The sequence below is a fragment of the Papaver somniferum genome, unplaced genomic scaffold, assembly GCF_003573695.1.
Source record: "Papaver somniferum cultivar HN1 unplaced genomic scaffold, ASM357369v1 unplaced-scaffold_79, whole genome shotgun sequence".
In the NCBI taxonomy this organism is placed as follows: Eukaryota; Viridiplantae; Streptophyta; class Magnoliopsida; order Ranunculales; family Papaveraceae; genus Papaver; species Papaver somniferum.
Window position 1 is genome coordinate 1,342,751 of NW_020650859.1, and position 14,362 is coordinate 1,357,112.

The window sequence follows — 14,362 nt, forward strand, 5'->3', positions numbered from 1 at the left end:
ACAATGTCCATGATCACATGGTTATATAGTGGAGCACCTCTTTAGTTTTCCACGATGTGGGACTAAAGGTTCCATTTCATTCACTAAAAAAATGAGTGAGTATCCTTAGACCCTTAGGTCATGAGATCAAACCACACCAAGACCAAAAATCCATTTATTAAATAACTCATTTTCTCCAACAATCCCCCACATGAATGAAATCTCGATAAATAACGAAAAATCAGAGTACGGAAAATACCATTTAGGAAAAGGTGTCCATGAGGTCTTGAACCTTGCTTAGTGAGAAGTTACCGGAACTACTAGCTAGACAGTGAACGCGATGTCTTGAACTGCTAGCGTTTGGTGTAATTTTAATAATATCCACGCATGATATCCTCCAAGTGTTGCTAAGTTCGTGCCTTTTTGTCCATTTTGGCCCTGGACATATCCTGTTTCTCAGAATTCTCTAGAGAATCGGCTCCATTCTCATAGGAAGCGACCTACTTCCTGATTCAGATAGGTGAGTTCCATCAAGAGTATTTATTTATACACCCCACTTCAATCTTAAACTGAAACTATAGAACTTATTAAGACTTAATTAAAAGTCATCTTCCATATGCAGTCACACTATTACCTCAACACCATAGGGAAGGGACAGAGAATGAAATTCTCTGATAGTGTTTACCTTTAACCACCACAAATTAGTTGTCTCATTCGAAACCTTGATCTTGGGATCTCCATTCAACAAGGTTGAGTATCCTTAATGGCAAGTTCAAATATTTGAGACTAAGCCACATCCCCTTTGATGCTTTACTAACTATCTCCTTGGACAAACCTTTCGTCAAAGGGTCCGCGATATTGTCCTTGGACCTTGTCTAATCTATGGAAATAACGCCTGTTGAGATTAGTAATTTCAAAGAATCATGTATTCTACGCATATGTATAGACTTTCCATTGTAGAAGCTATTTTTAGCTCTACCTATTGCACATTTTCTGTCACAATGTATAGATATAGCTGGCACAGCCCTATGCCAGAGAGGAATATCTTCTAAAAAGTTTCTTACCCATTTGGCCTCCTCTCCTGCTTTATCTAACGCAATAAACTCCGACTCCATAGTTGAGAGAGCTATACATGTCTGTTTGGAACTCTTCCAAGACATAGACGCACCTGCTAGAGTGAATACATATCCACTCGTAGACTTAGACTCCTCTGAGTCTGCTATCCATATTGCATCGCAAAATCCCTCAAGGACGGCCGGATACCCTTCGTAATTTAAATAAAAGGTCATTGTGTACTTCAAGTACTTTAGCACTCTAATAAGTGCATCTCAATGTTTCTTCCCTGGATTACAAGTATACCTGCTTAACCTACTCACAGCATAAGCAATGTTTGATCTCGTACAATTCATCAAATACATCAGACTTCATATGACTCTCGAGTATTTAAGTTGGTTAACACCTACACCCTTATTCTTCATGAGTTTGCAAGAAGAATCATATGGAATGCAAACAGGTTTACAGTTAAACTGATTATATTTTTAAGTATGTATTCAACATAATGAGACTGACTCAGACTATAACTATTAGAAGTTTTTCAAATCTTCATCCCTAATATGACATCAGCAGGGCCTAAATCTTTCATGTCAAAGTTCTCATTCAACAGTTTATTAGTGGAGTTAATAACATCCATGTTTGTACCTAGTATAAGCATATCATCAACATACAAGCATACAATCACACATGCATCCTTGACAAGTTTAGTATAAACACACTTATCAGATTCATTAATTCGAAAACCACTAGAAATCACCACATGATAAAATTTCTCATGCCACTGTTTAGGTGCTTGTTTCAATCCATACAAAGATTTAATCATTTTACAAAATTTCTTTTCACATCCTTAAACTACAAAGCCCTCGGGTTGTTCCATATAAATTTCTTCAGCTAATTCACCATTAAGAAACATTGTCTTTACATCCATTTTGATGTATCTCTAGATTATGGACAGAAGCTATAGCAATTAACATCCTAATGGAGCTAATTCTACTCACTGGTGAATATGTGTCAAAGAAATCTATACCTTCTATTTATCTGTAGCCTTTAGATGCCAGCCTAGCCTTGTATTTTTCAATAGTTCCATCTATCTTATGTTTTCTCTTGAAAATCTATTTACAACCTATGGCCTTACACCCTGGAGGTAAATCTACAAGTTCAAAAGTACCGTTTTCTCGAAGGGAATCCATTTCACTAATGGAAGCTTCTTTCCACCATCGAGCTTCTGGACAAGTCATGGCTTCTCTATAAGTCTGAGGATCAGACTCGGCTAGGTATGTAATGCAACCAGGATAGGTTTTCTTAGTTTTAGCCCTTTTACCTCTTATAGGTTCTGCATCTGGTTCATCTTCCTTTAAAGGTAAAGGCTGACTAGTTGAAGGAAATTCTAGGGAATCATTAATACATATCTTACGAGATTCACGTTTTAAAGGAAAAATATTCTCAAAAAACTCAGCATCCCTAGACTCCATGATAGTATTCAAACCTATGTCAGAAATTTCAGAACTCACAACCATAAACCTATGAGCACTAGAATGCTCAGGATACCCTATAAAAACACAATCAACGGTTTTGGGTCCTATCTTAGTTGTCTTAGGAGGAGGTATGGCCACCTTTGCCAAGGACCCCCACACTTTGAAGTCAGCATAAGATGGTTGTATACCTTTCCATAACTCATATGGAGTTTTATCTGATCCTTTAAAGGGTATTCTGTTCAAGATGTAATTGGATGAGAGGATAGCCTCCACTCACAAGGTCGAGGGTAATCCTGAACTAATCAACATGGCATTCATCATATCCTTAAGGGTACGGTTCTTACGTTCAACTACACCATATTGGATTGAGGTGAATAAGGGGATGTAGTTTCATGTATTATGCCATGTTCTTCACAGAAATTTCCAATAGGAATTTCATATTCACCACCACGGTCAGACCTAAAAGTTTTAATGGTAGCATTCAATTGGTTTTCAACTTCACGTTTATAAATCTTAAAGGCTTCTAAGGCATCGTCCTTCCCTCTAAGCAAATAAACATGACAATACCTCGTTCAATCATCTATAAAAGTGACAAACCATTTCTTACCACATCTAGGTTGAACTGACTTCATGTCAACTAGGTCTGAATGGATTAACTCTAAGGGTTTAGTGTTTCTCTGGACATTCTTACTGAATGATTTCTTAGCATGCTTAGATGCTACGCAAACCTCACACTTACGAATTTTATCTAAAGTGAATTTGGGTATGAAGCCTACGCTAGCCAATTTATGCATTGATTTGTAATTTACATGACCAAGTATACCATGCCAAACATTAGATGACACACACATGTAAGAAGAAGAATCATTCAATTTCACTTCAGGACAGGTTACATTAAGTTTATAAAGCCCCCAGTCTTATAACCCTTACCCACATAATCATTGCCCTTATTTACTATAAGTTTTCCAGAGTCGATTGAAACTTTAAAACCCTTATCATCTAAAACAGAACAAGAAACAAGATTTTTGCAGATGTCTGGAACATGAAGAACTTCATTCAATGTGAGAGTCTTGCCAGATGTGAGCTTCAAACAGATCTTTCCTTTTCCTGAAACCTCTGATGCAAATGAGTTACCCATATAGAGTTTCTCGCCTTCCCCTACCCTCTGGTAGGAGGTGAAAAGATCTTTGTTCCCACAAACATGCTTGGTAGCTCCAGAGTCTACCCACCAGTACATCACATTGGTCACCAAATTAACTTCAGACACTACAGCAGAAAACTCGTCCTTGTTATTTTCAACCAAGTTAGCATTATCCTTCTTGTCCTTACGATGTCTACAGTGAACTGCCATAGTAATGCTAGACTCTGGTTTTCGAAACATACCTTTCTTGGGAGGACCACGCTTGGAGTTATGATTGTTACTCTCACCTTCTCCAGCTTTGGAAGATTTGTGTTCAGTCATATGAGATTTGTTACTCATGCCCTTGAAGAAGACACGTTTTTGTCCTTGGTGCACAACATCTTTTCCACTTGAATTTTCTTTCCTAATTTAACCATGTTGATCTCGCCAGTTTCATACCTTAGCTTTTTCTTGTACTCAGACCAAGAAGATGGTAACTTCTCAATTACCGCAGATACTTGAAACGTCTCAGCAATGACCATACCTTCAGCAAGAATCTCATTAATGATCTGTTGAAATTTGAGGAATTGATCAACAACAGGCTTATCATTCATCATCTTGAAGTCCATAAACTTCTCCACCAAAAATTCCTTGCTCCATGCAGTCTCCGCTTGATACTTTGCTTCTTGATGGAACTCACCTATCTGAATGAGGAAGTGGGTCGCTTCCTATGAGAACGGAGCCGATTCTCTGGAGCATTCTGAGAAACAGGATATGTCCAGGGCCAAAATGGATAAAACGGCACGAACTTAGCAACACTTGGAGGACACTCAATAACAGGTGATTTCCCTTTCTTCGTTAAACCCTAATTTTGTTTTACGATTTCTGATTTCGACTTCGTTGTTGTTCTTGGAACCCAACCCTGTGAAAATGGTATATGTGATTTACGAACTTAGGGTTTCATTTACCTTAAATGAAATTAGGGTTTCAGAAGTTGTAATTAGGGGTTCAGGGAAACGAAATTAGGGATTATAATTTTGGGTTTTTTATTTTGGAAGATGAAGTTGGTTTACATGATGATTTATAATTTTGTCTCCGTCTCTCTTTATCTGAATTCTGTCTGTCTCTTTTTCTTTATAACCATGGCATGAGTAAGAGTGAATCAACTAAATGAGCTTTTTAGTGTGTTGATTAATTCTGATTACCGCATTATAACATATTTCTTATATGTCTCAAATTGTATCGACATAAAGATTGACTTAGTAACTCGAAGGGCCCTTACTTGAATGTGCACTCGTAGAATTAACGGATATAATTTGTGTTTTTATATATAATTGAGTGTTCAGTTGATCGCACTTTGCTGCAATTGAATTAGTAAGTAACTGAATTAGGGTTTCAGATAAACAAATTATGTTCAATTCGGTGGTGGCCCTTGGAAAGAGTCACAAACTATACCTGCAAGTGCACAGGGTCTAGTGTATAGAACAGGGCAAGCAGGGTCGAACCACAGAGACTTGAGTGTGTGTGAAGTTCCTAAGCTATTTCTCTAAGTAACAGTGACAGGGCAGTGAACAAAGAGGTTACAGTGAAACAATGGCAGTGGCCTAAGGCAAAGGCAGTGAACAATGAGAGAGTGATACTAAGGTGGCAATGCAATAACCAAAGCTTATAAGCTAAGGGCAGAGGAGAGCAATTCACTACATACATTGCACAGCAGACTAGGAGTTGCACAAATTCAACCAACAATGAACAAACACTTAAGATGGCAGTAAACAAAATAGAGAGAGAGTTACAGAAAGTGACTGTAAAATGAGATTGGAGTTACTAAGGCAGCTGAGTTCACCAAGTGCCTATATCAAACAATGCAGTCAAAGTTGAAATGGAATTCCTAAGCATACAACTAGAATGAGATGAAGAACAGCTTGCTTCTGATATGCCCCTAGAATTGATTGTCTTTTGACAGAACAATCAATCACAAGCATGCCAAAGCACTGAGCACTCTCATTGCTCAAATAAAATTGCTAGAAGATCTCTATCCTAACCATGCATCATCTAACATTACACTAGGCTTCATCAGAGCCCTAGTTCAGTGCAATTTAGCTCATGCTCCACATTTTACTACAAACATACAAAGATAATGCACACATATTTTCCACAAAAATCAACTGATAACCAATTTCACACATACACTGTTGCCAAAATGAAATTTTAGAATTAATGTAATCAAAATGTCCTGGCTAGCCAGAGAGCTTCTCTACCACACACACCTTCTACATTTATAGTTTTTACATGGAAGTTATAATTCTACAAACCCTAATTGGGCTAATCCCCAAATTTGAAAATTAGGGTTTTTAAAATTAATGAAAATTACTCACCCTCTGATGCAATTGGACTCAACCCATGCCTTGTCTTGCTTCTGCCACTCCATCTCCTGCTCCAATTGTCCTTAATCGACTGTGAGGGGAAACCCTAAGTCTGCCTCTCTCAATTGTAGCATCTAGGTATGAAGAAGCTATGATGGAGAAAGAGAGACTAGGGGGTTCAACTGATGGTTTGGTCTGCTGTCGTGGGAGATGGTGAGGAGCGGCTCGAGGAGAACTGAGATGGTCGGGGAAGGTGGTGGCAGGGTAGAGCAGGTGGTGGTGGTTCTGGAACTGGGGGTGGCAGAGAGTGGTCGATGATTTGGGAAGAAGGGGGTGTTTGGTAGAGGTGTAGGGTGTTTGGTAGAGGTGTAGGGTGTTTGGTGCTGTGGTGTGTAGCGGTTGCAGCGAGAGATGATGTATCTCGATCTGATCCGTAGGATGTGACAATGGTAGGTAGATCCAACGATAAGATGTGAATCTGCGGGTAGCGACCGTCGGATGGAGGAATGCAACGAAAAGGACGGCCCAAGATGGAGATGGGCGTTGCGATGTTCAGCGGGAGCTTCGGAGTTTGATGTGCGATGATGGAGCGACCGTAGGATGCTGAGATGCTTCGATCTGACGGCTGAAATCCGATACGGGCTTGGGTAGTGGAAATGGGTTTGAGAAAGGGTTTTGGGCCTTAGGTATGACAGGCCCATAACTTCTTTGAGAGCAATTCTTCCTTCTTGAGCCCATTTCTACCCTCTTGGTCTTGTGCACAACATTCTTCGCGGCTTCCTTGCGTAATTCCTCCCTGCTTTTCACTACTTTTCTGCTCTATTCCGCTCCGCAATTCATCCAGACTTTATTTATTGCCTAAAAATGCAAAATTAAGTAAGAAAAATATTTATTCTTGAAAGCAATGAAAATACAGGATATGGGATAAAATGTAGAATTAATGCGCAAAAGATGAGTTAAATGCCAACAAAAAGGGGTAAATATATACAATATTTGGCACTCATCAAATACCCCCAAACCTGAATTTTACTTGTCCTCAAGTAAAACAAAACTAAGGAAATCCTAACTATACCATTGTCGCTGGTCTCTCGAATGCATTTAGGTATGCACTAAGCCTTTTAAACCACTAAGTGTCCCTAGTGGACGAGTTGAAGTCTCGTGAAGGTTTGCTTAGAACGTACCTACAAAGTTCTAGGTCAAAATATAAGCTCAGATTCCATCAAACGTGACATGTGCAAAACAGTTTAAGCTCACAGCAAAATGGAGATGTCAATCTAGCTATCAAGGCACAATCCTAGCACTGATAACAAATAAGGACATGTGATAAGAGTGTAAAGTGTATCTACACATGTGTAAAGAAAGATCTGAAGTTATGACTACTAATCACCAAGAGATAGTTTCTCAGGCTAAGAACTGAGGTCGAAATTTAGCTAGCTGTCCGGACTTTACGAGAATTGTGAGTGAGTTGGAGGTATTTCACAATTACTCGCGTTGTACATCAATGGCATACACCCTTCCTTGCTTATTACAAAAGAAACAACAAAAGATGATTATTTACATGACTCTTATTTACATTGACAAATCTCTTTTTATTTTTGGAACAAGAGATGATGGAATTGATAAATACTTGATTTTTTTTTTTTTTTTTTTTTTTTTTTTTTTTTTTGCTTAGATAGCACTTTTGATACATGAACAACAAGAAATACAAATTACATGACACTTCGCAAGAGGTAGCCCTTTTTGATGCACCCAGTTAAATTCGATGGTTGTCTTTCTTAATGTAACCTCCATCTTCTATCCCAACCAACCAAAGAACAAGCTAGTCCAGTTTCGTTCAGTATTCTAAAGTGATTGGCAATCGTGACTTCCTATCCAACACCTTGAAGATCGAGGCCATACATGTATTGGTAGATCGTGCGCGTGCAAATTTCTTATCACTATGTGAATTGTGCTAGAATCAGGGTGCCTAAATATCTAGACTAAGACTCCAATAATACGTATTTGCACAAGAGTCAACATTTCAAGGTAAATGAGCTCCATTTTTTATGATTTTTCATTTTTTAATTTTTTTTTTTTTTTTTTTTTTTGGAATTTTTCAAATTTTTTTTTTTTTTCAAAAAGATGGAGTTCGTTTTCTATTATGACAATTTATCATGGTATCTACTCTATACCCCCAAACCTAAACTAAACATTGTCCTCAATGTTTCAAAACATGGAAAGAATTATAAAACAATATATGAAGAGGAACATGCTGAGTAGAGTAAAAGGAGAGAGAATACCCGATTATACGGCGAAAGCTCGATTAAAACTCCGTTATTCAAGGCAAAAATCCATCATAGTAGGAGTCACAATGGATGAGCACAAAATATATACAAAAGGAAATTTAACTAACACATTATCTACAAGAAAATTTGGTTTTTAATGGGATTGGACTTTTTGGAAAATTTTGGTTTTGTCGGGAGACATTTGGTTTGGATGGGAAAAAGAAAATTTTTTGGTTTTTAGGGGAGAAAAACATTTGAAAAACTTTTTGGTTATTTAGGGAAAGAGTGGACCAGTTTAGTCCACATAGACCGGGTCCTCCAGGTTGGTTGTTTCAATGTCTGGTGGGAATGACTCAAGGAATGGCTTTAATCTCTGCCCGTTGACTTTGAAAACGTTTTTGTTGGAGACATCCTCCAACTCTACAGCTCCATGAGGAAAAACTGTGCGTACTAGGTACGGACCCTTCCATCTGGAACGCAGTTTTCCTGGAAAAAGATGTAATCGGGAGTCATACAGCAAGACTTTCTGACCCGGAGTGAAAGATTTGCGCAGAATACGCTTGTCATGAAACATCTTCATCTTCTGCTTGTACAGCTTGGCACTGTCATAAGCCTCATTTCTCAATTCTTCCAACTCGTTGAGTTGAAGTTTTCGTTGAATTCCAGCTTCGTCCAGAGAAAAGTTCAGCTCCTTGATTGCCCAGTAGGCACGATGTTCTAATTCCACAGGTAGATGGCACGGCTTTCCATACACTAGACGATAGGGGGACATGCCAATTGGTGTCTTATAAGCTGTTCTATAGGCCCACAAAGCATCATTCAACCTTAATGACCAATCTTTCCTAGACGGGTTGACCGTCTTTTCCAGAATGTGCTTAATTTCCCTATTAGAAACTTCTACTTGTCCACTAGTCTGAGGGTGGTACGGAGTAGCAACCTTGTGAGTTATGCCATACTTGCGTACTAAAGACTCAAAGTACTTGTTACGAAAATGTGAACCGCCGTCACTGATGATAGCTCTAGGGGTACCAAAACGTGCGAATATGTTTTCCTTTAGAAATGAAAGTACCACCTTGTGGTCATTTGTTCTGGTTGCTATGGCTTCTACCCACTTAGAAACGTAATCAACTGCGACTAGGATGTACAATCTACCGTCAGAAATAGGGAATGGACCCATGAAGTCGATCCCCCACACATCAAAAATCTCCACAATCAGAATGGGGTTCAATGGCATCATGTTTCTCCTCGAAATGCTTCCTAGCTTTTGACAGCGTTCACAAGCAACGCAATAATCATGGCAATCCTTGAACAACGATGGCCAATAGAATCCACACTGCAAGATCTTTGCAGCGGTCTTCTTGGCACTGAAATGGCCTCCACATGCCTGGTCATGGCAAAAAGATATCACATCTTTCTGTGCGGTGTTGGGGACACATCTCCTAATGATTTGGTCCCGGCAATACTTAAACAGATATGGGTCATCCCAGAGGAAGTGTTTAACTTCAGCCAAAAACTTAGAGCGGTCTTGTCTTGACCAATGTGAGGGCATCCTACCTGCAGCAAGGTAGTTAACGATATCAGCAAACCAAGGAAGGTCTGAGATAGACATCAGCTGTTCATCTGGGAATGATTCTCTAATCAGCTCAGATTCATCGACAGACTCTAAAGTTAATCTAGACAAGTGGTCAGCAACCACATTCTCACAACCTTTCTTATCACGGATTTCGAGATCGAATTCCTGTAATAAGAGTATCCATCGAATAAGGCGAGCTTTAGCATCCTTCTTGGAAAGAAGATACTTCAAAGCCGCATGGTCTGTGTATATGATGATCTTAGACCCTATCAGATAAGATCTAAACTTGTCTAATGCGAAAACGACGGCAAGCAATTCCTTCTCGGTAGTTGAATAATTGAGTTGGGCATCATTAAGGGTTTTGCTAGCATAGTATATCACATATGGTAGTCTATCAACTCGCTGTCCTAAAACAGCACCAACAGCATAATCAGAGGCATCACACATGAGTTCGAACGGAAGCTTCCAATCGGGTGGTCGGACTATAGGAGCGCGAGAGTGGTGAGAAGGTTTTTAATTCCTCCCATGCCTTCACACAAGCAGCATCGAAATTGAAGGCAACATCTTTGGAGAGAAGACTGCACAGAGGTCTGGAGATTTTGCTGAAATCTTTGATGAATCGCCGGTAAAAACCAGCATGACCTAAAATGATCTGATCTCCTTCACAGAGCAAGGTTGTGGTAGATGTTGAATGAGGTCAACTTTAGCTTTATCCACTTCAATTCCTTTTTCTGAGATGATGTGTCCTAGAACTATTCCTGAATTCACCATAAAATGGCATTTTTCCCAATTTAGAACAAGGTTCTTTTCTTTACATCTGGATATCAAGGGCAAGATGCTTCAAACATTCGTCAAACGAGGAACCAAAAACAGAGAAATCATCCATAAAGATCTCGAGAAAACTATCTATCATGTCAGAAAAAATGCTCATCATGCAACGCTGAAAAGTAGCAGGTGCATTACACAACCCGAAGGGCATACGTCTATAAGCAAACGTCCCAAATGGACACGTGAATGTAGTTTTTTCCTGATCTTCTGGTGCAATGTGGATTTGGTTATAACCGGAAAAGCCATCTAGAAAACAGTAGTGACTGTGTCCAGACACACGTTCTAGCATTTGGTCAATGAAAGGGAGCGGGAAGTGATCCTTCCTTGTTACTGTGTTCAACTTCCTGTAGTCGATGCATACTCGCCATCCTGTGGTTGTACGAGTAGGGACTAATTCATTCTTGTCGTTCTGAACAACAGTAATGCCTGACTTCTTAGGCACAACTTGAATGGGACTAACCCATTTGCTATCGGGAATTGGGTATATGATACCCGCATCAAGTAGTTTCAGGATCTCTCCTTTGACTACATCTCTCATGTTAGGATTAAGTCTCCTTTGCATTTCCCTAGATGGTTTGGCATTCTCTTCAAGGTTAATGTGGTGCATGCAAATGGTGGGACTAATTCCTTTGAGATCTGAGATGGTCCATCCTAAGGCCTCTTTGTGTTCCTTAAGTACTTCTAAAAGCTTACTTTCCTGTTCCGTGTCTAAACATGATGAAATAATGACAGGTAGAGTCAGAAGAACCTAGGAATGCGTACTTCAACGTACTAGGCAATGTTTTCAATTCAAGCTTGGGTGGCTCAACAATGGATGGAATGAGCTTGGAATCAGAGAGTAAGGGTGGTTCCACTTCATATTTCCTTCAGTGACGTCCATTTGAGGTACAGATTCGAGCAGGATAGGACGTCACTACAGTATGCATCATCATAGGAATCTGAGTTAAAGTTCTCCATACATGCTTGAAAGGGGTCGACGGATAGAATGTTAGTCAACGAATCTTGTATTAATCCTTCAATCATATTAACTTCATGCACATCATCATCATCAAGATTCACAGGTTGTTGACTAATATCGAACACATTCAATTCTACCGTCATGTTGCCAAAAGACAGTTTCAACACTCCATTACGACAATTAATGATCGCGTTGGACGTAGCCAAGAAAGGACGTCCTAAGATGACAGGAATGTGACAGTCTGGGTTTTGTACAGGTTGAGTGTCTAAGACAATGAAGTCTACGGGAAAATAGAATTTGTCAACCTTGATCAAAACGTCTTCGACCACTCCACGAGGAATCTTGACAGATCGGTCTGCCAGTTGTAGAGTGATAGATGTTGGCTTCAACTCCCCAAGACCTAACTGCTCATAAACAGAATATGGCAGTAGGTTAACACTTGCACCTAGGTCTAATAACGCTTTATTGACCGTGTGTTCTCCTATAGTGCAAGAAATTGTTGGACATCCTGGATCCCTAAACTTGGGTGGAGTTTTGTTCAGAATGATGGAACTCACCTGCTCAGCTAAGAAAGCACGTTTTGCACATTGAGCTTGCGCTTTTGAGTGCACAAGTCTTTGAGGAATTTAGCATAAGCAGGGATTTGCCTAATTGCTTCAAGAAAAGGAATGTTGATGTTGACTCTCTTGAACAGATCTAACATCTCATTATAATGGGTACTTTTCTGTTGTAGATCAATCTTTGAGGAAATGGGGCAACAGGAGAATGAGTTGGCAAAGGGACATTCACAGTAGTAGAATTGTCAGGCTTTCCAACTTGCTCAGATTCTTTGGTTTTCTGGGGTTGTGGAGACAGCGTGGAATTTGTATCAGATTCATTAGGTTCGCCACGTTGTTCTCGATGATTTTACCACTTCGGAGGGTGGTAATGGCATGGACTTGATCGGGTGAGGTTTCAGTGCAGGATGTTGTGCCTGTTTGAAATATCCTCTTTGGATTTTGTTGGGGTTGGCTAGGAAGTTTACCCTTTTCCTCTCAATATTTGATCCATCTTTTGATCTAGATTTTTCTGACTTTGCATCAGATCTGGAACATCTCCTCTAGGGCGGATAATCTCTTGTCGGTATGTGTTGAGGATAGATTGTTGTTGAGAGTTGATTGTTGTTGAGGGTTCCTAGGATGTTGATAACCTTGATTGTTCTGATATCCCTGATTGTTTTGATAGCTCTGATTGGGTTGAGATGGTCCTCCCTGAGTGGGTCCTTTGGACCATGAAAAGTTAGGGTGGTTTCTCCATCCTGGATTGTAGGTCTGTGAATAGGGGTTATGCTCTTGTTTTTGAAACATGGCTGTGCCTGTTCAAGCCTAGATTCCTGGACTGCAAGCAAATCGGGACAATTTTGGAATTGATGGTTGGGATCGTTACAAGCGGCACATACAGACGAAGCGACATGTTCTCGGAGAGTAGTGGTGGAAGGTTTTGAATTTTTATGTAGTTCTAACTCTTCTAATCTCCTAACTATTGATGCCATGTTTGCTCTTCCCTCAAAATCCGCTTCAATCCTAAAAGCCTAGCTTCGGAAGTAGTCTTTCTGGGTTCACGGATGGATTCCCACTGTTGCGTCTTTTCAGCTACTTCAATCAAGAAGTCCCAAGACGCTCAGCAGTTTTGTCTACGAATAGACCATTACACATTGACTCAACCGTTGTTCGGGTGGACACATCTAGACCCCATACAAAATTTGCACAAGTCTCCATTTTTCAAAACCATGATGGGGACATTGGAGCAATAATTCATTGAATCTCTCCAGGTATCTAGCTAAGGTCTCACCCTCTAATTGCACAAAGCTATTCAGACTTTGACGAATTGTCGCAGTCTTGTGATTCGGGAAAAACTTTTTGAAAAACTCCTTTATGAGGTCATCCCATGTCATGATGGATTGAGGCTGTAAAGCATACAGCCAGGCCTTTGCCTTATCTTTCAGGGAGAAAGGAAAGAGCCTTAACTTTAGGGTTTCGTCGGACATTTGAGTGAAACGCAGAGTTCCACAAATTTCCTCGAATTCTCTCACGTGGTGGTAAGGGTTTTCATTCTCAACACCTCTAAAAATAGGGAGCATCTGTATTGTGCTTGATTTCAGCTCATAATGGCCATTAGCCTCGGGTAGCACAATACAAGAAGGTTGACTGGCTCTAGTTGGGTACATATAATCCTTGAGGGTACGGGGTTCTCCCATTGTTTCAGATTGGTCCGGTGTGTTTTCCTCAGAAGTTGTGGGTATGTCAATTGGGTCTATTGATTTACTCTAACTAGTCTATTTGATTGGTCTCTAAAGGTTACAATCATATCCCACTCATGAAATAACAAGCCCACAGATAAGGAAGAAAACAGGGCCCATAAGGTTTGGTTTTGAAAGGGTTAAGTGGAATTTGGTTTTAAGGAGTGGAATTTTGGTTTTAATAGGGATTTTGTTTTTGGTTTAAAATTTGGGTTTAGGAAGATTTTTTTTTTTTTGAACTAAACCTAGCATACATTAGCACAACCCATAAAAGAAAATAAAAACAATCATAATAATTAGAAGCCCATGAAAGAAAAAATAAAAGAAAATAAAAGAAAAAGAAAATACAAAAAAGAAATAAAAATGAAAATAATTATTACAATCCCAAAAATAAAAAATAAAAATAAAAGTAAATTAATTATTACAAACCCAATTTGAATATTTAATGAGGCCCAAGTGGGTTACTCATGG